Consider the following 22,807-nt stretch of genomic DNA (forward strand, 5'->3'; position numbering starts at 1 on the left):
TTGAGTACAGTGAGCGACAGCTGACAAGAAAGTGCCAAAAGGAACAGAGTGTATTGACCTTGGCACAGGTCATGGATCAACATGTTATACAAGTGCATTTTTTGAAACTGCTGGGAAGACTGGATCTGCTGGACAGGGGTATTGCTGGGTACTGACTGGCAGCCTGTGCCAAATAGTGGCTATAAAACCCCCAGGTGAGATCGAGGGAGGCATTGCTATGCAGACATCCACCAGTGGATGAGGAAAGGATGAGAAGGAGGAGGACACACAGTGAAACTGTAGGTCCTGAGCTACCAAACAGAGCCTGACCCTGGGTCTGGATGCAGTGTGGTGTTGTGCTGCCTCTAGGCAAGACTGAGCCAGCCTGCTTAGGTGGTAACTGGGGTGAGTCTTGGTTTGTGTGCGCATGAATGAAGAGGTTTTTCAGCCACAGCTCATCCCTTGCTTGGCTCTCTCAGTAAGTTGAGCTTAGCAGTGTCACACTGCCTGGTGTTCCCTTTCCCTGTAACACAAATATACATCTGAATCTCAGGATGACAAGGAGTCCAGATGCCGCTGGCTCACATGCAGTCAGGCTCAGGAGCTGGAAAGTGCTGTTTGGCTCTAAATCTACCATCTCAGATGCTGAGACTGTTTCTCCATGGAGGTTTGCCTTTGCTGCAAATACTGGTCCTTCTTAGCACTTTAAAGCGCTTGAAATATCAGAGGGTTCCATGTCATCAGTTGTGCTTTGGTTAACTTCATGCATCTGTGTGGGACAGAAAATAAAAGCAAATTAAAACAGTGCTTGATTCTCTCTGTTCAGTGTCTGGCTACTGAAAATACCACAAGAAGAAATTTCATATTATTATGCTGTTGCTTTATACAGAAAGGAATGGGCTCATTCCACACAAAAATGAAAGGCTTAAGGAGCTCAGATGTGGCTCTGAAAATGTGAAGGGAATGAAATTCACCATAATAACCCTAATATGTTTTAATCATGATATTTAAAAAGCTTCTCCCTTTAAAGAATTGGGCCTGACTCTAATGTCAGGATACTAGCCTAACACAGATTTTATTCAGTTGAAAGAAGACAAGATTATCCTTTTGTAGCAATATGGCACAACCTTTCCTTCTGGAATTCTTAAATTGAAGTTGAAGCTGTATGATAATTCTGAATATATCCACAATAAGGCTCTCTGATAACAATTACTGGTGATCTGCTACCACTTTCTAGAAGCCTATCAAGGTACTAATTTTACAGCAGCCCTTTAAGGCAGAAATCCTTATTAAAAATAAAAAAAAGTAATAAAAAAGCAGAGTTAAATTATTTTTCCATGACTGCTTGAAGAACACCTTGAAATTTGAAGCTCTTCTTACCATTCCCAGCCATTAAGTGCACTTATTTAGATCCAGAATAAGCAGGTGAAGTTAATTATTTTTCCCTTATTGCTATTTTTGTGGTAGTGCTTTCAGCTGCACAATTATTGCCTGCTCTATGACAGCTTAGAAATTTTAAATTACTCTTAACCTTGGCCAAATTTGTAACTGATGTAATTTGCCATTGCTCCATTGAATTTAAGATGTTGACTGTCACAAATGCAAGAGATGACACATGACTTCTAATGTTTAAGAAGGCGAGAAGAGTTTAGCCATACGAAAAATTTAGATCTTTAAATGAAGCATGTGAGAATTCTCATTTAATGCCAGGTAAATACTGAATTAATACCAGGTTAATCAACACTAATGGAACTGAAATGCTGCTCTAGGAAAATCCTGTGAAACCTGAGCTGGATCTGCTAGTGATACCAATAAAAAATGTACTCCCACATTATTTTCTGCATGATTCAAAGATGAGAACACACAGTGTGATATATGCTTCCTTAGAGAAACTGGTCTTACTATTTAGCTGTTTTCTAGAGATTAGGTAATAATGGAAGCAATGGACTCAGGCCTGACTTCTCACAATCTGTTATTAAACAAATTTGACATATCCACAGTGGTTTGTGCATTGTTCATTCCACACTGGATACAAAGCATGGCATATTTGGATTAAGAAGCTTGATTTGATTCTAAATTGTGATAATCAAGTTGTGGAAACCTGATTTTTTTTTTTTTTCCTTTTCTGGTTGCCAAGGCAAAATAAGAAAGCAGTTTCTGATCTTAGTATTTGAGTGTCAGTCTGGAGTGATTCCCTGACTTCAAACCACTACTCTTCTCTTTTCTGCCACTGCTCATCTGTTCACTTATGCTTTTGCTTTATCATTCTGTCTTCTGCTTTATACCTCAGTGCCTCTTTTAATACATGTTCTCTGATTCGACCACCCTTTCATTTTGTTTGTCAAGCATAAAACCATAGAATGGTTTGGTTGGAAGGGATCTCAAAGACCATCTAGTTCCAACTCCCCTGCCATGGGCACCTTCAATTAGACCAGATTGCTTAAAGCCCTGTCCAGCACTGCCTCTTTATTGAAAGTGCTTCTCAAAACCTATTTATTATACCTTGGTTTTCATCTCATTCTTTGGTTTCCTAAATGGAATACTGAATTAATTGATGATAATTGCAACACTTTTATTGGCTTCCTGAGAGACAGATTTCGTTTTCTGTGTCTAGATTTGTCAAAGATTGAATAGTATTTGGGACAGAGATAATTGGAGAGACTTCCTGTACTTACAGTGGTGCACTGGCCAGATTTTTATTTTTTGCCTAGTGCTTTGCCCTTCTAAAAATATTTTCCTATGTCTTTTAAATGAAAGCTGATTCCCTCTGAGATTGGGACTTCAAGGGTAATGACATTTACACTCCTGTTCACCCTACCTACCATCAGCAATTTAGCTGAGGTCTCTGTGTCAGGAATTGAGTCATGCTAGATCTCCTCTGCAATCATTACGTGGAGACAAGCAGTCTAACGAGACAAGTCCACTTCTCTATGGTGTGTATCATCCTCTGGATGTGCTGCTGGCTCTCTCTAGTAACTACAGCACTGTTTGTGCTGACCAGACTCCAAGTTTGGGCAACTCAGATTTCATCTGAAGTCTTAAAGTCACAGAAAATCAGACAAAGCATTAGCTGAACACATATCAAATTAAGTGGAGCTAATTCAACATTCTGACAGCACTTGACTTGCCCAAATTTTTATCTGTTGGGAAAAGATTCCCTCATCCTCCTTTCTTTCTGAACAGCTGGGATGTGATGCTTTATTGTTCACAAATGAAACATGTATCCATGATGCCATATTGTATCCAGAACCCTAAAGCACCTTTTTAATTTAGTAAATCAAAATAAGGAATAACAGAGGGATGCAAACACAATTCTGAAGTGGCTCTACTGCCATAACATTAATACTTTGAGAGACTGCAGTCTTTGTTCTACATTTCTGAACCCACATGTTCATCTTTTACAGGTGGCTCTCTAAATAGGTGTAGCTTTATTTTCCTTTTTGTTTTTTTTTTCTTTTTGTGTCTGTTTATGAAACCTTTAAAAGCAATGCATAATGTTCAGGCACATTATTTAGGTGTGTAAAGGCAATTGAAGCATGGAAGAAATGACTACAACATCAAGTTTTTCCAATGCTTTTCCCAGTGCCAATCAGGAGGAAAAGAAGTAGAGGAAAGAAGCAGGCCATGTGTGTAACAATGAACAAAGAACAGTGCCTATTAGCACTTTATATCTCTCTGGATTCTGTTTCTTCCAGCCTGCTGCTTCGGTTTGAAGGTGATGCAGAAAATACTGAAGAAAACATCCTGAAAGCAGAAAAGAAAAAAAACAAAGTTCTATTCTATACAACATCTTACCGATTAGGTGTGTAATTTTGACAAGACTTATCATAATAAAAAGTTTTCATGGCAATGACATGGAGGTTCTGAGTATTGATATTTTATTCAACTGCTGCTGCAGATGAGCCACTATAAATAATCAATCTAATGTGAGGACAGCAGGAAATATGACACTCCTGGTTCTGTTCAGAGGCAATGGTAATAGATTAAAGGTGCAGAGATGATCTTTTGAAATCCAAAGTTCTCTTTCCCAGTTGTACTGCACATGAAATGACAGACTAATCATCAGGAAGAAACCAGCAACAATTCTGCTGAATAGGAGTATGGTGCTTGATCTCTAGCTGTTCCTACAAAAGCACAAGAGATGTGCAAATCAATCCCACTGCCAAGCACAAGGCCAAAAATTATCAAAACTCCATAAACATCCACTTGTTTATTTAATTGTTGCTGCCATTCTGGAGTTTTTCCTGGATTCATCATCATTGTCATTGCTGTCTGTCCCAATCAGTTGGTAAATTCAGCTGTTTTCTAGCCAAGAGTCTGTGAAGTGAGCTGTAGAGGAAGTGAAGTTTCAAGATGTGATATGTTTATATGCAAATTATGAGTCACAGTGAGTATGACAGACCTCTTCAAACTGTTAAGAGACATGACTAATGATTAATTAGTTCAATAAAGCATTGCCATAGAATGTGAAACCTGGCTGTACTGATCTTAGGTCTCCAATAAAACTACAAGTGCAATAAAACAATAAATCTTGTTCTTATTTTCATTCAGCCTCATCCAGCAAGAGCTGGCCCAACACCAACAAGCAGCTCCCTTTATTTGAGCTACTACATCTGTAGCTCAGTGTTTGTTGTGAATAAGTACAGGGTAGTCCTTGGAGAGCCATTTGGCAAAGCATTTAGGCATCTGGCTTGTTTTGAATACACTAACACCCACAGGTTTCTGTTTAGTTCTTTCTACAAGTGGCACCAACATCTGCATCAGAGGGAGAAACTCTGTAGCTAACAGAGAAACGCTGTAGCTTACCTCTGTAGGTAACAGAGAAAGACTCCTTGCACTCCCAGGTGTACCAGGCCCTTCCCTGAGACAAAATGTTTAGTGTTGCAACGTATTTTTAAATTTTTGCTGATTATTTTGTTTCCCCATTTAAATATTTGCTTCCCTGGGAACCTTTCTAAACTGCTCACTCTATTTTTTGTTTCTCACGGTAGCAGACACCGTTTGCATGGATATGTTCTTATATCCAAGTGGTTCAGTGTAACTATGGACAGGGGCATGAACTTAAGTTCTAGAGGAAGTCTAGCTATGTCTAGAAGCTGAAGCTGTCTAGGAGAAATGAGTTTTACAGGCATGTCTTGTAAAATAATGAGTTCCTCCACATTAATTTCAAGTATGTTGTCTTCTGGAATATGCTTTTTTTCTTCAGTTGCAGACAAAATAAGAAAAAAACATTTTTCATTTTCAAAGTATTTATTACAGTATTTCTCTTAATTTCATCTGTGATGTGAAGAACTCTGTTTTTCAGGATTATATATCACAGCAGTTGGAAACCAGAAGAAATTATTGAATAGAAACAAATTACTTTGAAATAGAAAAAAAAATGTTGACATTCTTATTTTTGTCATATAGTGTGAATTAGGACCTCTGTTTTGAAGAAGGGAGTAAGAAAATTATGATTTCACTTTTACAAAACTTTTCTGCAGTTCTCTAGGTTTGGAACCTGCAAACCTGTTAGTTTTGTAGTTTTTCAGCTGTGAAGGGTGGGGGTCAGAGTTTCCTTGGCTTCTTCACCATGGGGAGTACTCTGTGATCTTTGTTGTGCAATGCTATGTGTGCAGGGGCCTTCACTGGAGCTCAGTGTTTCTGTATGGATTTAATTCTTGAGACATTTTTGAGATTCAGCAAAAGGAAATTGCTGTAAGTTTGAACTAATATTTGACATATATTATGTATATTTATGTATATTTGACATAACAGCAACAGAAGGATTAGATTGAATGGTTTCTTAGCATAATCCATGTCCAAAATATACAGCAGCATTTGCCTTTCACAGCATATTTCAGAACTGTTACAGAAGCTGTTTGCTAATCATCCAGCTTTGGATCGTCTTGAAAAGGTTTATCAAGTTTGAGAAGATTGTTTCACCATTTCTGGTGCACCAGTTCTGACTCTGAACTGTTTTTGTCTCATTATATTTTAGGTACAGCAATAATTTCCACAGCACTTTATAAATTCCATGCATGCAGGAAAGTCACAGCTTACACAAGATTTCTTAAACATGCAAAAAAAAACCTTTTCCAATTTACTCACAGCTCTCTTTGTATAACATCAGGCTAGATTAAGCACATTTACAATCCAATTGAAACGTAGGATTGGCAAGAGAAGATCCTGGATGTAAAAATGCAACACAAACTTCTGAATTAGGCTCAACTGATGTTTATATTTACTGCTCAACCATCTAAAGTTAATCTTGGGAAAAGTTTAGACACAAAATTATATACTTAATAGTTTTTGTCAATCGCTGCAGAAGTGTGCACATGTGTGTTTATGAGATATTGAAATACATCTAGGGGATACCACTCAGAGTATTTAGTAGCATTGTTGCCCTAAGATATTCTTAATATTCTTTTTGCTTCTTCCAATATGGCTGACTTAGAAGGACTGGTGAAGAAATATATTACCCTGGATGTTGGGAAGAGCAAATGTTAAGCCATGTAAAAACCAGCTAATTTTGTGAAAGACTGACCCTAATTAACACAGGAAGTTAAAAAATGGTGCACATGCCACAATCAACAAGATTAATTTTGTGCACATAAACCCTGGTGAAAGTTCTTGAATGTCAAATCATCTTCTTAATTGAAATATGTTTGGTTTTGAGAGAGAGATGGGTTGACACTGATCCAAGTGGCTTCTCTTGAGGTTTAAGATTTATCACTTTCGTTGCAAACTTGCAACGCATACACAGAATAAATAGTAAAAATGTAAATATCTTAGCATATGATAATCTGGTGGGTTTGGGCTCTTCCTTAGGCTTTTCTTTTCTTCTTCTCAATATGTGCCTGGCTGTGGGGGAAGACAGAGAGACGATCTCTTCTTTCCTATGTGAGAACCCCCTGAAGCAAGAAGCACCATTCTTGGTCTGCAGCAAGGCTGCCTTCCACAGGCTCTTAGCAAGCTGTCCTGCCTTCTTACCTCTGGCAAGGCTGACAGTGCCAAGCAGTATGAAATTCATCCTGATTTTCTCCAAAAATTGTCTGCAGGATTACGAGTGTAGGTACTGGAGAGACAGCTTCATGAGCCTGCTTGGCTTCTAAATCAACAAAATGAGTTCAAGCTCCAATTTCATTAATGTGGTTATGAAAGATACTGAAACTGGTTTGTTTGTTTTTCTTAATTAAAGGACCTAATGAATTGGGGCAGAAACCATAGTGAGATGTAAAAAAAGTAGTTATGTCTTGCACTTTTATGGCATGGCTGATTTCTGATCATGTTTTCAATTGAATATTTTATTTGGGGCAACACATAAATTGAGCAGTGCCGTTCCCAGTTGTGTGAGCTTCATGATTTGATACACACTTTTAATTATAATTTTTTTTTTCCTTTGATCATGCCAGTGTAAGCCCATGTGAACTTAACTCCAAACCACACTGGGGGCTGTGAGCACAAATAATATTGTCTCTGTTTTAATTTTGCATTTTAATTACTTCCCTGCCTTGAATTAATTTGTTTAGATGATGAATTAGATAGATAAAGTTTTATTGGATAACTAGGCTTTGCAACCAACAGCTAATATTTATATTTTTGGAAAAAAATAAAACCTAACAAAAACTCCCAAACACTTTATGGATTGCTTGAAATTGTCACAGGTTTTTCTTTTGATCACCTTCTACTGCTGGACAGCACAATATGGCAGATGTCTGATATGTCTAGTTGGTTAGCTGGGTTTTGTCCTCCTGTGCTCATGAGTAAAGTAAGGTTAGGTCTAAAATTATTTGTTTGCATGTATTTTGTGGAGATGACAGAAAGGAGCTTGTGTTTTTCTTGGAGCTTTATGGATTGGAGGATTTTTCATCTTAAATTCTTTAGTCTGTGGCATAGTTTCCTCTGTGACATTTATGCCTTCTCTGATGTCCTGTTTCAGAGCTTTATTTGCATGAGACCACAAAGGAAGAGGTTATTGCAGGAAGATTTTTCTCAGCTGAATATCTCTGGAGAAGGAGAGAAATTCAGGAATGCAAATGAAGTGTAGAGAGGCATTGCCTGCCTCTTTGGTTTAGGACCTCCGGAAGAGTTTGGGCCTTTGCTGCAGTTTGGGCTAGCGGTACTTGGTGCCAAAATGCACCAAATGCTTGAGGCAGCAAGATACCTTGGGAGAATAGGACACACAACTGTGTTCAGCTGCAGTTCAACAGCAAATTGCCTGAGAGTGAGAGGAGGCTTTTTGGTCACATGTGTGGTTTAAGACTGTACATGGGTTTGGAGCCTGTGTGCTCCAAATGCAGACTGACCACCTGCATGTCCTGTTTTGCTTTGCTAGACCCTCAGCCCTTCCTTTCCAAGCAGAGAGTTGTTTTTATTAGACCTTTGCTTGAGAAAGGAAACAGGATTATTGGACTGTGCCTTGGCTGTATAGAACCATTTCTCAGTTTTTGTTCCATTATTACAACTGTTTACATTAATTGAAGTTTTAATAAAAGCCCAAGCAATTCACACAGCAGGTGCTCTCTGAGGCTAGGCACAGTCTGAGATCATCACGGCTTTCACAGGCCATTATGCAACTTTTTTATTTTTTCCCTGCTGCTCTGTTTTACTTTGTGTTCTACAGGTGCTCAGGAGAGAAATAATTGTGTGTTTTCTTTCTCATTTACCTTGTGTGTGAAGGAACTGTACCTCCTTCTGATCATTCCAGTACTTCCGTGGTCAGTCCCTCCAAAGACCATTGTGATCAGAGTAGTGTAATGTGCTTTTCAAACTGCTGGCTCACTGATTGCTTGTTATAGTCTATTTTCTTTATCCTGCTATTCATTCCACCCATAATTCCATTGATTTTTCCAGCTTCCCTTTATAAATTAGATGTTGACAGATGCAGAGTACTCAAACCATTTTTCTTCTGCCCTGTGAGATTTTGAGCACTAATCAGCATAAGAGATTTGACAGGTCTTTTCTTTTTAAGTTCTCCTTCCTACCAGAGCATCACACAATAGCCATTAGAAAAAGTATCATATTCCCTTTCCCTTTTGGGTGGAGGGAGAAACAAAAGTGAGGCATGGGCAGGTATCTGGGGTTCTCAGAAAACAGCGTAGTCCCTAGGGCTCAAGACCTTTGCCAGCATTTGGCCACAGGGGTTTGCACCCTACTGAGCCCTACATTTCTTTTGTTCTCTGCCCAGAGGCTCCCTGAGGATCTCTGAAAGATCTGGGTCTGTGTATGAGCTTCCTGGCCCCATATATTGCAGCAAACTGTAGGGTCTCCCCAGGTCTGCATTCCCATCACTTACCAGATGCCAGTCGCTTTTTAGTTACCTCTACATCAGTCTCAGAAAGCTGTTTCAGTGTCGCTAATTTATTTATGTATTTAGCTGTGCTTCCTTGTCCCTGGGGATATCAGCAGACTCAAAGGATGTGCTTCAGCACTGAAGCTGCCAAATACAGAGAGATGGTAGGCAGGCACAGTCTTGCAACAGCCCTGATACTGACAGCATATCAAATAATACGACTTAATGAAAATAATTATCCTCCTTTAATAGTATCTTCATATAGCAGTGAGACCTGAAGATGGCTTTCTCAAAGATGAGGGTGACTTTTAGAACCAAGGTCTTCATTCATGTGCCTTTGCTTTCATTAATTTTTCTAAAAGAGAAAAAAAAAGTGAAATACACACTAATGAGACTTTACATGTCCCATGTACCCAAGGTTTGGTCTGCACAGTTTTTCTCCTGGCACAAAAGGCTTTCCTGGGTAGGATTTTTTTAATCTTCTCCTTCAACTCAGTTACTCCTGGTGAAGCATTATTTGAATGAAATTGCACTGACATAATTAAATTTGCTTCTCATCTTGTAATTAGTCTACAATAGTGCTGTGATTGCATCAATACTCAGAGATGTGACTAAAGCAATTTTTCTATGAACAGGAGGTCTCTAAAACATATATTTCCCCCAACATTTAATATAACTGAAGACCCTGTTAGTGCTTTGAGAATATTAAAGTAAGCTAGACTAATTATTTTGCCTTTAACATAGTCCTACTCTCTTTCATTGTATGCCATGAAAAAGGCTGGCTGATATTAATAAAATCCTTTCTCAGGTTTTAAATTATGGGTTTTTTTTTCTTTTTCACTTCAAGTCCTGAATATGTGAAAAACTTTTAGGTCCTCCAAACCAAATTCCAGCTAATGCCACTCTAAAGAAGCTGAGCTTCTTCAGTGCTATAAAATAAAAAAAATACTATTGTTGTGGTAAAAGTGAGTGAAATAATCTGAATTTTAGAAATATAGCCCAAAATCTCTATTTTCTGGTAAAAAAAAGATTTTTTTTAAATCATGTTTTTACTTGGTGGGCTGTATGCAGACAGAAGGGCTCATGAGAAATGCATTTCCTGCACATCAAGGTTATGCCTGAACAATGTTTTTTGCATTCAGGGAGTATTTGAAGGCTGAGGTTATCTGAATTGTGATCTTGGTGCAACGCTTTGACAGCAGCAGTTTTTTAACAGAACTGACCATGGACTTAATATATTATTTTTTAAAGAACATTTTGGACTCTTTTTGAACAAGCTTTTTTGCATCTGTGTCTCCTCCCTCAGGATTTATGCCCCACAAAACTTCTGCTTAATAGATACCCAATATTGTCTTCACAGTGTAAATGTGAGAGCTGACAAGACTGGGGGAGGTCACAGGGTGTCACAGGATGTCTGTTCTGAAGGTAGGAAAGGAACCAGGCTTTTCTGGTCTCTGTGAACACCATATTCTTGCTCCTAAGGACCTCATTTCCCAGGGATGTTGTCATCTGTCATATGGTTTAGCATGTTTGGATGCAATCCTGGAGATTTTAATATTAGTATTATGTATAACCATCCTCATAGCAAATCTGTGTAGAGTTTTGAAATAAAAGAAATACGTTCTGCTACACATCAGAATAAGCAAGTGGATAAGTTGTGTGGTTTCATGCAGATTCTTTCAAATGCTTCTTTAGGGTGGTTTTTAATGATATGGGGCCTGTATTTCCTTTGCTTCTCATTTCTGATTGATACTGGTATGGTTTCAGCTGCTGCTTGAGGCAGCATATAGATCTGTAGGTCTTTGCTCTCTCTAGGTCAAAGCTGCAGCTTTGCTTTCCATTTCTGTTGAATAAAACACTTTCATAGGTCCGTGGTTCAGAGAAAGAGTGCACAGCTGAAAAGAGCTAGAGTGTAGCCTTGCTCTTTAAATTATTGTTTGTTTGTTTGTTTAATTGCTTTGTTTTTTCTTTTTTAAATGCAGCTTTTGGTCGTGTGCCTAATGCGTGTCTTCCTGCTGCACCGTGTGAGCTGATAACTCACCCCTGCACCAGTTCCCCTCCCACACACCTTTGCACTCCAGCTCCTCCATTGCTCCATCTGGCAATGTTCCCTGCAATAAAAATAGATAACTATCTAACACAAAGGAGAAGGGAATATTATATTTTAGTGAAGGTGGGTTATTGAATGTATCATGGTGTCATGAACTTTCAGTCTCTGATGTTGGATTTTTGGAGCATATGGGTAAAGCAGCATAGCAACATAGCTGCTACTCCTAATTATATGGTATAAATGTCAAGCTTGTTCAAAATTCAAGGATTACACACTGCCAGAAGAAACTCTCTCTTCTGTAGATTGAAGCTTTTTGGCAACGGGGTCTGAATGAAGAAGCACTGAGTGTGAGCCTGTTTCTCAAACAGCAGGGAGATGGACAGAAAAAGGCATTTTTACAATGTCTCTGCCAAGGGAAGAGATAATTTCTTGCTTTCAGCTCTGAAAAACTTCCAAGATACACAATATTTCAGCTATATTCAAATTTAAATATTAAGTTTAGAAAAGTTAACAAATACTGATTGGATGCTTAAGCATTAAAAATGTTAAAAGCACACGTAGATTCACAGATAGGTGTAACCAGCTGATATTTTGGTTGCTGTATTTTAAGAAAAAGGCATAAATTCCCTGAGTATTTAGAAAATAGTTATAAATGACTGCCATAAAGGTCTAATAGGCATTCTTTTAATTTTACTTTCATTCTTAATCCAACAATATAAAATACCTATAATAAAAAGCCATCCAAGGATCTTATTAGACACAAACTAATGTGTTAAAAAGAAAATAGTCTCACCTCTATTGCACAGCAAGGAATTGAAAGTGATGTCTGCACCAGTCATTTGGCAAATGTTTGGCAAAGATGATCACCTGTTAAGTGAGGTCTTGGAGAACTTCAGAACTGCTTCTTGTAGATAATAAATGAAAAGACAGGTAAGTGTTTGTGTTGATCCATATTGAATACGAAAAGCTTTTCAGTTATTCATAGTCAGCTTAGTAATTTCCAAAGTGACTGTTTTTTAGTTATAAATCATATGGATGCACTAAGAAACATGTTAATTTTTTTTTAAAACTTCAGATTTATATTTAAACTTCAGCATTATAGTAAGATATTTTAAAAGACTCTTTCATGCAGTTGTACGTAAAAAAGTAACCTACAAAAACATTTTACAGGAAAACCTCTAGAATCTTGGGGGACTTAAATAATATTTTTCATTAAATGGAATGAATTTCATTAATTTCATATAAATGATTAAGGAAATTCCTACAGGACCTTTTAAATTTATTACCTAATATAGCTTGATTTTAAACCAGCAAAGCATATATAAGTCAAATTTCTGAATTGGCCAAGTGGCAGAGAACACACATATAATGTATTTAGAATCGGCAAAGGCTCATCTTGATGAAGAGTGCTGTAAATTACTTTTGATAAAAGAATCAGCAGAGGAAGTGAAAAATCATTACTAGCAGAACAAGAACAATAAAACATTAATGCTCTGTGTAAAGACTGATAGATAGTTGAGAAGTTGATTTGTAAAAGTCACTGGCACCACAGGGCATGAGTTTATTAAGAGTATGAAAGAGGCAGAGTAAAAAATGAGATCATACTTTAATTAAGAGAAATGAAAAATAAACAGTTCAATACTTGTAAGGTTTTTAAATGAAATTTTAGTTTGAGGGTAATTGTGTGTGAAAAAATCCCAGGTATCTGACCACTTGAAAACCAGCATCCTCAAACCCTGACTTGTCTGAGGACTTGAAGACAATTATGGGTGGTTATTTATAACAATTTAAATATACATCTGCTGGGTTTGACTAGGATAAAGTTAATTTTGTTCAGAGTGGCCAGTATGGAGCTGTGTTTTGGATTTGTGCCAAAAACAGTGTTGATAACACAGCAATGTTTTCATTACTCACTGAGCCAAGGCCTTTTCTGCTCCTCGCCCCATCAACGAGGAGCTGGGGAGGGCACAAGGAGCTGGCAGGGGACACAGCCAGGACAGCTGACCCCAGACAACTCAAGGGATATTCCACACCACGAGACATCATACTCAGCATATAAAGCAGGGGTAAGAGGAAGGAAAGGGGGGTGTTTAGGGTGGTGGCATTTTGTCTTCCCAAGTAACCAGTGTACTGATGGAGCCCTGCTTTCCTGGAGATGGCTGAACAGCTGCCTGCCTGGCGAAGCGGTGAATTAATTAATTCCTCATTTTGCTTTGTTTCCACATGGGACTTTTGCTTTACCTATTAAACTGCCTTTACCTCTTTCACCTATTAAATTGTCTTTATCTCAACCTGTAATTTTCTCACTTTTCCAATTTTCTTCCCCATTCCACCAGGAGAAAGTGAGCAAGCAACTGAGTGGTGCTTAATTGCTGACTGTTAAACCATGACAATAAGGAAACGGATAGAAAATCAATGCATTTTCTTGCAACCCTTTTTCCCTACATGATTTGTCATTTTTATATACTAACACGTATTACGTGTAGTACATCCCAGGAATAAATAAATTGTCAGCTCCAGAGTGGGATGAGCTAAGACTCCTGCAAAGATAGAGAGAAAAATTAGGGCCCCAGGTTTGGAAATTATTGATTGCTATGGTCACGCCTTTACATCTGTTTCTACAAAAGTACCCTATAAATTGTGCTACCTCACTGAGGGTCCTGACCACTCCTGTGTTACACAAACTGGCAATAGCTTTATCTGCTCAGGAAAAATGTAAAAGGCCCAACAATTCCAGTGAAAAAAATTTGCTAAAAATTAGTGATCGGTTGACTGGACCTTCGTGGTCTCAGAAACAGCCATCATATGTTTGACAGTAATTGTATTTGACATCCAAGCTGAAAATTCGGAGTAGAAAGCCCAAAGATCTTAGAGGCATAAAGTATCTTCTATTTTGAGAGATGAGTCACTCAGTTAAGAAAGTACAGAGATGCTGGAGACATGTATTTCTGTGTACTGTTTCCACTGTTGATCTAGAACAGGAAACTTTCTTGATAAAAGTTCATGTACAAAATTATACCCTTGGAAGCTGCCAAACTGACAGTCTTCATACCACTGGCAGAGGTAACGTGCATTTCTTATTCTATCTAGCCAATATGCCTATATTTAACTGCTCTAAAAAGCACTGAAATACAGTGTAAGGAAGATATTTTATCCTCTTGCTCATTTACAGTTTACTGCAAGATGCTAAGCTTTTCTGGGAGCTGAAGGGAGTCTTTAACTCCCACTAATTTTGCTCAAAATTTGGTGTAAATAGTTCGCAAGAATGCCTGCCTTTCTGGGGAGACAAACTGACTCCTTTGCTTCTCTTTATACTTCATGAATAATTCAGGATTATAAAATAACTTGATGTATCTATCAAACAGAGGCTTCCAGGTATATAATTGTTTAGTTAACTTCCCTCTCAGCAGGCTTATTTTGTGATTGTGAGAATAGATTTCACCAAGAAGTAGGGCTAAATCTAAAAAAGACTTTCTGTGCCTGGTAGGGAAAAAATAAATCCCTTAGCCTTGGAAACACTTCAGATTCAGAAGCCAGTTCCCTCTTTGCCCTAAGAAGGAGTAGAAATTATCTCTCCTTTCTCTGAACACATGACAAGACTGTCCCTGTCTGTCATATATGTGATAATTATATTTTACTAAATCAGTTCATACATCAATATAATTTACAGGTCTTATTAGTGATAGTTTTGTTATATGTATTTATACTGAGGGGTATTAATTATTGTAATTTATCTCCCAAAGGTCTTTATATTCAGTATACAGCAAGCTTTTACAGATTGTAGACTACAGGCTTCTCTTTCTAAAAATCTAAGTATTTAAAAAATGTAAGGGTATGTTAAATGTCTGTCATGATTATCAGACAATAAGCCAAACAAAATGAGACTTAGGGGAGACAGATACCATGTTTACCTAGAGAAGGAGTGCTCTTATGGACTCTAAATGGTAGAAATATAAGCAAAAAATTAGTGGTGCTAACTCTCTATAAGTTAGATTTCTCTGTGTGTTGTAAATGAAACTTTGGTATAGTAGTGAAAACAACCAGCTGGGTATAACGTTTTCAAACCCTTTAATCAGTAGGGAAAATGTAGAAGTTAATCTGGGTCAATACAGCACTCTTATGTAGTACAAATATTAATACACAACTCTTTTCTTTTTTTCCTTACAACAGTGGCTGTAAGACAGAGTTGCACTGCTGTTGTTAACCTGTCTGAAGATCCAGGGGAGACAAAGCATGTGGGGAGGGTGTTCTTGGACCTCTCTTCTTGGACCTGTACCTCAGATGGACAGGAAGCAAAAATGCACAAGGGCCCAGACCGTTTCAATTATACACTGGTATCTTGACAGATAAAAGAATGTGAATTTTATACGGGATTAAAAATTTCTTCTTCATAGGGTTGCTTACCAGACTTCCAATTGCAGCACGATGGGGACTCATGGAAATGGATTGATGGCTCCTCGTTCATCAGCTCTCACCATGCTTGATGAGTTTGGTCATAATTTTTACTGGGTATTTTCCTTCCAATTTATAAAATCAGTCAACAAAAGAGTTTAAATGCTCTTCTCATGGAAGGAGCTAAGTAAAACTGTTTTTCCTACTTGTAACATTTTTTTCCTAAGAAATCCCACATCTTTAATGCTTTGCTTGTCCTTCACTGCTTATGACTTAGAATCATTGAATCATTTACATTTGAAAAGATTGGGTCCAACAATTAGCCCAACACTGCCAACTTCACCAGTAAAGGATGTCTCTAGGTGCCACACCTACCTAGCTTTTAAATACCCCACACGTGCTGACTCAGCCACTTCCCTGGGCAGCCTGTTCTAGCGTTGTCGATCCTCACAAAAAATTTCTCATAATGTCCAATCTAAACCTTCCCTGACATGAGCTGAGGTCATATCCCCATGTCCTATTGCTTGTTGCTTGTGCCTTTGTATCTCACTCATAGCAGAGATCTGACTAAATTTTTATATCTCTTTTATTGAGGTAGGAGAGGTAGGTAAGGGAAAAAAAAAAAAAAAGAATTTAGTATAACATCTATTCTTTTAAGCAAATGGCGCTACCTTGGTGTTGCTAACAGCCATAAGTTGCTGTTTCCTAACAGGACTGATGGATATCATTGCAAAAAGATATGAGGAAGGGTCTATCTCTGCTGTCATATGGCACAGCTTCCTGACCTGGCTGCTGGTTCTCTGATTGTACATGCTTGTGGATATGTTAATTTGCTCCCCAGCTCTCTTCTGGAGGGAACTAATTAGTTCCCTTGGGCTCTGTCTGCATTTGTAATTCAGCAAACAAGAGGGGAACAGTCAGTCAAAACAGATGGTGCTGAGGATCCTCCTCTGTCATTTGTGTGATATCAGTGTTGTGAAGGATGTCACGGGCTGCTGCCCTCCTGTGATCAGCTAGCTGGGGTTTCCTCTGACAGGAAAGCTTGTCTCTCTGTTCTCTTGCACTGGGTTCTGTTATGGTGTGCTCTGCTCTGATGTGCCATTAGGAGCAATGGAATGCCACCACGGCCCCCACTGTGGCTCCCAAAAGAATTGTCCTGGGTCACAGGCTTACAGCACAGACACCAGGTAGGAGCTGTGCCTGGCACACCTGGTAGTTTGTGTGCATGACTATTCAAAGGGAATGGGGGCAGAAGGAACCGAGAGAAGGACCCTATATTTAGTCTGAGGACAGGAAATCACTACCTTGAGTTGAGATTTTGCAGAGTATGAGAGTTTATCTGTATTGCTCTAATAAAATATATGCTCTCTTCCTATAAACTTCTCATTGAAAGGAAGAACATCTTTTATGGGATACTGTAGAACTCATGCATTGTAGGTGAATCTGAAGGTTGATTTTTAAAACTCTATTCTCAAGGTTCCTGGTTTTTTTCTGATATCTCTCTATTTGCAGCCAGTCTTTTGCAAGTTTTGCAATCTCTGGAATAATCTTATTTCCTCTCAGCTGGTTTTGTTCACTTAGGAGGGAACTCTTCTCCCATTCTGGAAGGACAGTGTGTCTTTAAAGAGCAGTATAGGAAATCCCTTGCAGCATGTTGTATGGCAAGATAAAGCTCCTTGGTAGCAGTTCTTGCTGAAGGAACAGTTTCTGTGTGCTTGGAATCCACAGCAGAAATTTCCACCACCTACAAATATGCCCCCCAAATTGAGACAACTTGTAGTCTATGATTTTGGGAGTGGAAGGAGAGTGGTGGTAAAATTATTAAGATTGAGGGGGGTGGCTAAGAAGCAAATTTGACTTAAAAAACATTAATTTCAACTAAAAGCTAACAGTCCATGATGGTTTGCAGCTCCTTACTTCTGAGCTAAGATAATACTGGGTGTGCCATCCCTATAGGCTCCACCAAGAGACATCTCTCCATATGCTCGTGTTATTTATTGCCTGATCCCTCAGAAACATGACAGTTAGCAAATTAATTACAGAGTTCATCCCTCCCAGGGACGGACACCTGGTTTTCCTAACATGGAAGTAATTGCTTTTCCTTACATATTTTTTTTTTTTTGAACGAGTGTGGCAGTACAATCCTCTCCCAGCCCCCACCAGGCCACATTATCTGATCTGAGAGTTCTTTAAACAACCTTAGAACAGCCATTTGTGACCAACAGTACATAGGCTGGGTCTCTAACAACACTTGGGAGAGAACTGAAGAGCAGAGAATATGCTAAGATGCTGTCCCAGAGTTCGTAGTTAAGATTCTGTCTGAGCTGCCTTTGGGATTCCCAGATTCTCCAGTGGAAGTTAAATGACACCTTCTGAGGAAGCAAAACTTGAGTTTATTGAGACACAGGTCCGAGACTACACGCACATTTATGCAGCACATGCTAATAGGTGCTGTAAACATACAGAACTTTCAGGCAGAAGCATTTTTAGAAATTATGTGGTCAGACACTCACAACCTTAATTTAATTTCTTTCCAGACATAAGCAGGAAGACAAAGCCTGGAAGGATCTCAGGGAAGGCACTTATAGAGCAGACAGGGATTCTTTCAGGACCATGCTATTTTTCAAGGAGACACTTGGGTGCTACACAAGTCCAGCATACCTGCTGTGCCTTGAACATTAGCAATAATGAATGTCTTGCTATGAAAGATAAAGAAAGCAGTGTCATGTAGGATAGTAGTACAAAATGTGAGCCCATCTGTCGGTGTGATTAATGGAATGAGCCCCTTCCAGAGAATGAGTGGAGGCAAGGAGACATTTCCAGAGATACTGCTCAGTTTAACTTTGCACAAGGGTACAGAAAGGCTAAGAATTCATGTAGCTGTTGATGTTACCTGGGAGATACCAATAGAATGTGCAATAGAATGTGCTGGGTGATTGAGCAGGGGAACTGATCCCTGTACCTTTTTCCATGAACTGAACTAAAAAAGCAAAGGATCCACCAAGTCCAGCCATGTCAAACTCTTTGAAGAGGAATGGAAGGGAAAACTATTAGCAGCAAACAATACGATAAAATTTTCTGTAGAAAGTATGAGTCACTCAGTTTTCAGTTAACCAATTTAATTACAGAGAGTAAAATAAAACCATAATTTGCCTCGTCAAAGGAGGTCATGAGGAGGCAGATGAATAATTTTTGCAACTGACCTATGTCTCAAATTCTATTCATAAATTAATTGTACTCTGGAGCCAGAAGACCCAGACCCACAAACCTGTCATGACTGTTCAATACTGGCTTACCCTAAAAACTGCTCCAAATACAGGACAAAACTGCTTACAAATACAAGAAAATTCTCAATCATTTTAATATGATCTTTTCTCAGTGATACTTAGATATTTTCCCCAAAGACCTCAATGAGAATGAAGTACCTAGCTTTTCTGGACTTTTTCAAAAGTGGTTTTATTTTTTTTATCATGATAGAGACAATCAGCAAGATGAAATCAGTGCGTTGTGTCCAGAGACAATATTCATACACCTTGTATCTGAGGCTCTCTTTCAGCATGTAGCACACATATTCCAGGGACAGAACACATCCCAATGCCCTCAAGGCTGAGTCACAAACTCTCTTGCATTACCATCCCTTGCTGAGCACAAAACACATTATCAAAACCAAAGTTCTCCATCAACCAAATCTGCGATCCTGTGTCACAGGTGAAATTCTGAATTTTATTAGCGTGCTTCTCTGGCACATGGTCTTGAGCAACTATTTCTATGTCTTTAAGGAGACTCTTTAGTCTTCAACTATTTTAAGATAATCTGTCTTTTTAAAAATAAGATCTATTTGGCTTCATTTTGGTATCATGTTGTCATCTGTCTCTGAAACTTCCCTGGAAGCCTGTAGAGGAAATGTGTTCTCCCTGGTGCTGTTAATTTGGGTACATGCTGAAGATGGTTTCCAGAATAGCACTGTCACTTACCTGCTGGGATGGCACAGGGGCCTCCCACGCTACTGTCTGGGGCTTGGAAACTTGCATCTCTCTTGAACATCTAGCTGCACTTTTCCAGTTCCTGGAGAGGGAACATCTATTCATAGTTATGGCAGTATGACATTCTCCCATATTTACCAGTAATAATTGCTCTCTTCAATGCTTTTCGACCCTGTAGGAACCAATAGAAAAACCTCTTTTTGTGTAGATGTAATTTATCTGCAGTGCATTTTTTTGTCCATCTTTCTTCATCACTTTTACCTTTTTTAATTCCTTCCTTCATGCATTATTATTGGACTGTGCTTTTATTTTCCTTCGGCCCAACCTTGAATATCATGAACTGTTTCCACTGAAAATGTTTCTGGTCTCCTCGCACAAGTAAGTGACAAGCATGAAGGCAGGACTTCCAGTGATTGCAGTCTTTTCCTGCCTGAAAACAAAAGCTAATTTGTGAAAGAAAGATGGGAGTAAAAGTGTCTTGGAAAGCCTAGCTCACCAATGGCAGAAAAATTGCTTTAAGATCAGGACAGCAGTGCTAGATATCTGTTGTTTCTCTGACAGTACAGGAAAATTTTGATCCAGCCTTGAAGTGTGCCTAGTCACTATTAAGCTGTCTTTTATCTCTGTGGTAAGAAAATTCTTTTTTTTTTTGCTATTTTTTAATTATTTTTTTAAGGAGAAAGGAAAAAAGGCCTCTAGAAATCCTGCAGAAGGTGTATGTCATTTAAATGTCTTTTAAGCTTTAGTTTGAAAACTTCTGGAGCTCTACACAGTAATTACTTCCATTGAGAAAGCGCACACATTCTGCTACTCATGCTAATTACTGATAAGGAAAAGGCAGGAGGGCTCAACCATGAAATGTTTCAGGCACTTGTCTTCCTATTACTAAGCCAATTCCTGCAAAGCTGGCAGCAGCTAGAAAGAGTGCCTTCTGTAATCATCCCTCCTCAGTGAAATTTTAAAATTTCTTCTTTCCATCAAAAAAGCCAAGGTAGCAGCTCAAGTCGTGTCAAAATGGGCTTCACATGCTTCATATACTGAGCAGCAGGCAGGCAGTTTGGCAAGAGGCCACACAGATGAGTAGAAGAAGGGAAAATTACCTCATTTCTTCATCTTTGCTACTCAATATGAGGGAATAAATGCTGTTATAAACATGGGGAAAGGGAAGGAGCAACAGCTTAGCTAAATCATGGGTTTGAACCCTAGAACTCAGTTTGTCATTTTAATTCTGATAGTTATGATTGCCAGTTCCTCTTCAGTCATGTAATACTTGGCAGCCAGACGGAGGAAGGGAGGAATAAATTCCAGCATATTTCCTGCTTCCTAGATGTCTCTAGCTCTTAACTCTGTAAATTTTGTAAATGGGATGGATTAAACCTTAGAGTAGATGAGTAAAAATGAAACTCAGTTTTAATTTTTTCAAAATAGGATTTTAAAATCAATTTTGTCATTAGGATTTCCAGTATCTGAAAGTAGCAATATTGTCTGTTAAGGGTCAAAATCAAATTTTTGCAGAAGACAGCTGGTTCCATCTGAGATTATAGCCACTGTATCAGATAAAACAAAATCTTGTAAATGTGTCCTTTCTTTAGGAAATGTATTGTGATACAACTTCCTGCTACTGAAATTAGTTCAATTTCCCTAACTTTACCTGACATTACTTTAGATTTAATTAACAAAAAGCTGGGCCAAATAGGCTGAAATTAGACAATTTACATCTTGCTGTATGTCAAACTGACAGGCCTAAAAATATTTTAGAATCTAGGCACCCCTAATATTTGCAGAGCAATGGCCAAATGTGGAGAGTCTTGAGTACATTTTACAAGGTTTTAGAATTTGTTTAAAAAGAAGGCTATATGTCCCTCTGGGAACTAAACAGTAGTTTATATCCTCTTGAGCTGCAGTACCAGAAGTACAAAACATTTACAGAGATTTTTTTTAGATTTCAGCATTAACACTGGTGGTGCTTTGGACACATTGAGGTAATTTTAATTTATGATTCTTGATTTTTGCTTGGAAATGTTGAGTAGAAACAGCTCTCTTCTTGTCCCTTATGACTTCCTCGATAGCTATATCAGGGCATGAATAAGTCAAACCTTTATAATTTGAAGTCTCATTTGAAGAATGACGAAAAGAATAAGCACCTGATACAGAGAGACAGCTTTGTTTATCACAAATGTTCAGATTTTGACAGCCATATTTAAGATCAACATTCATGTGGATATTTAGCCCACGTTGAATTATTTTTTTCTCCCAAAACTGACTGGCAAGTTTATAAAATCTAAAAATGAAACTTTAATTTTAAAAAAAGAAGCCTAAGACATAGTGCAGATCTTTGAGAGGTGCTTTGCTTTATATGAAGACTCACAGATTCTGAACCAGAATCTCTTCCATCTTTGTGAAAAAAAGTATTCAGATGTTGCATTTTAATTAAAAAAAACACCTTTACTTGGCATTTTTTTGGCTGGGGTGGGGAGATAGAGCTGTGTATTGCCTTCTTCTCTCTTCAGACGTGGTACATACAGCTGTAAACAAGCATTTACCTGCAGCCTTGTCAATCTCTCATGGACTGAAAGGAATTCCTTCAGGATTTTGTTTGAGCATCCCTATCCAGTCTGTTCTTCCTTTTCTAGCATCCTGTGATCAGGATCTACACTTTCATCTTGCGATCTACAATAACCTCCCAAGTGTTTTCCAGTAGAATATCCTCAGATCAAGTTGTTGCCCATGTTTTTATGCAGTGGATTTGTTTGTGTTCTTTGTTGTCCAGTTGTCCCCACTGAATTTCATTCTACTGCATAGAGATTTTTACAAATTAAGAAAGTATCAAATTCTAAGCCTAACTTCTAAGATACTGGATTTCTACCTGGTTTGGTAGTATGTGTATTTAACTTTCCTTAAAGGAGGGAGGTGAGGGGAGAGAAGTGCTCTTGCCCTTGTCATTGTTGGGGAAAATGAAATGTATCCTGGCTTCAGAGCAAGGCCTGAGAACTCAGGATAATAAAATGAAACTAAGAAATTGGCATAAAACACAGGATGGTGCTTGATCTGCTAATCTCTAGTGTACAGGGAGCTGTAACACTGACATGTACTGTGAAACCTAAATATATGCTAGGTTAGCAGTGCCAA

This window comes from Pseudopodoces humilis, chromosome 3 (assembly GCF_049639895.1).
Source record: "Pseudopodoces humilis isolate 2021_Gansu_Grassland_sample_001 chromosome 3, ASM4963989v1, whole genome shotgun sequence".
NCBI lineage: Eukaryota > Metazoa > Chordata > Aves > Passeriformes > Paridae > Pseudopodoces > Pseudopodoces humilis.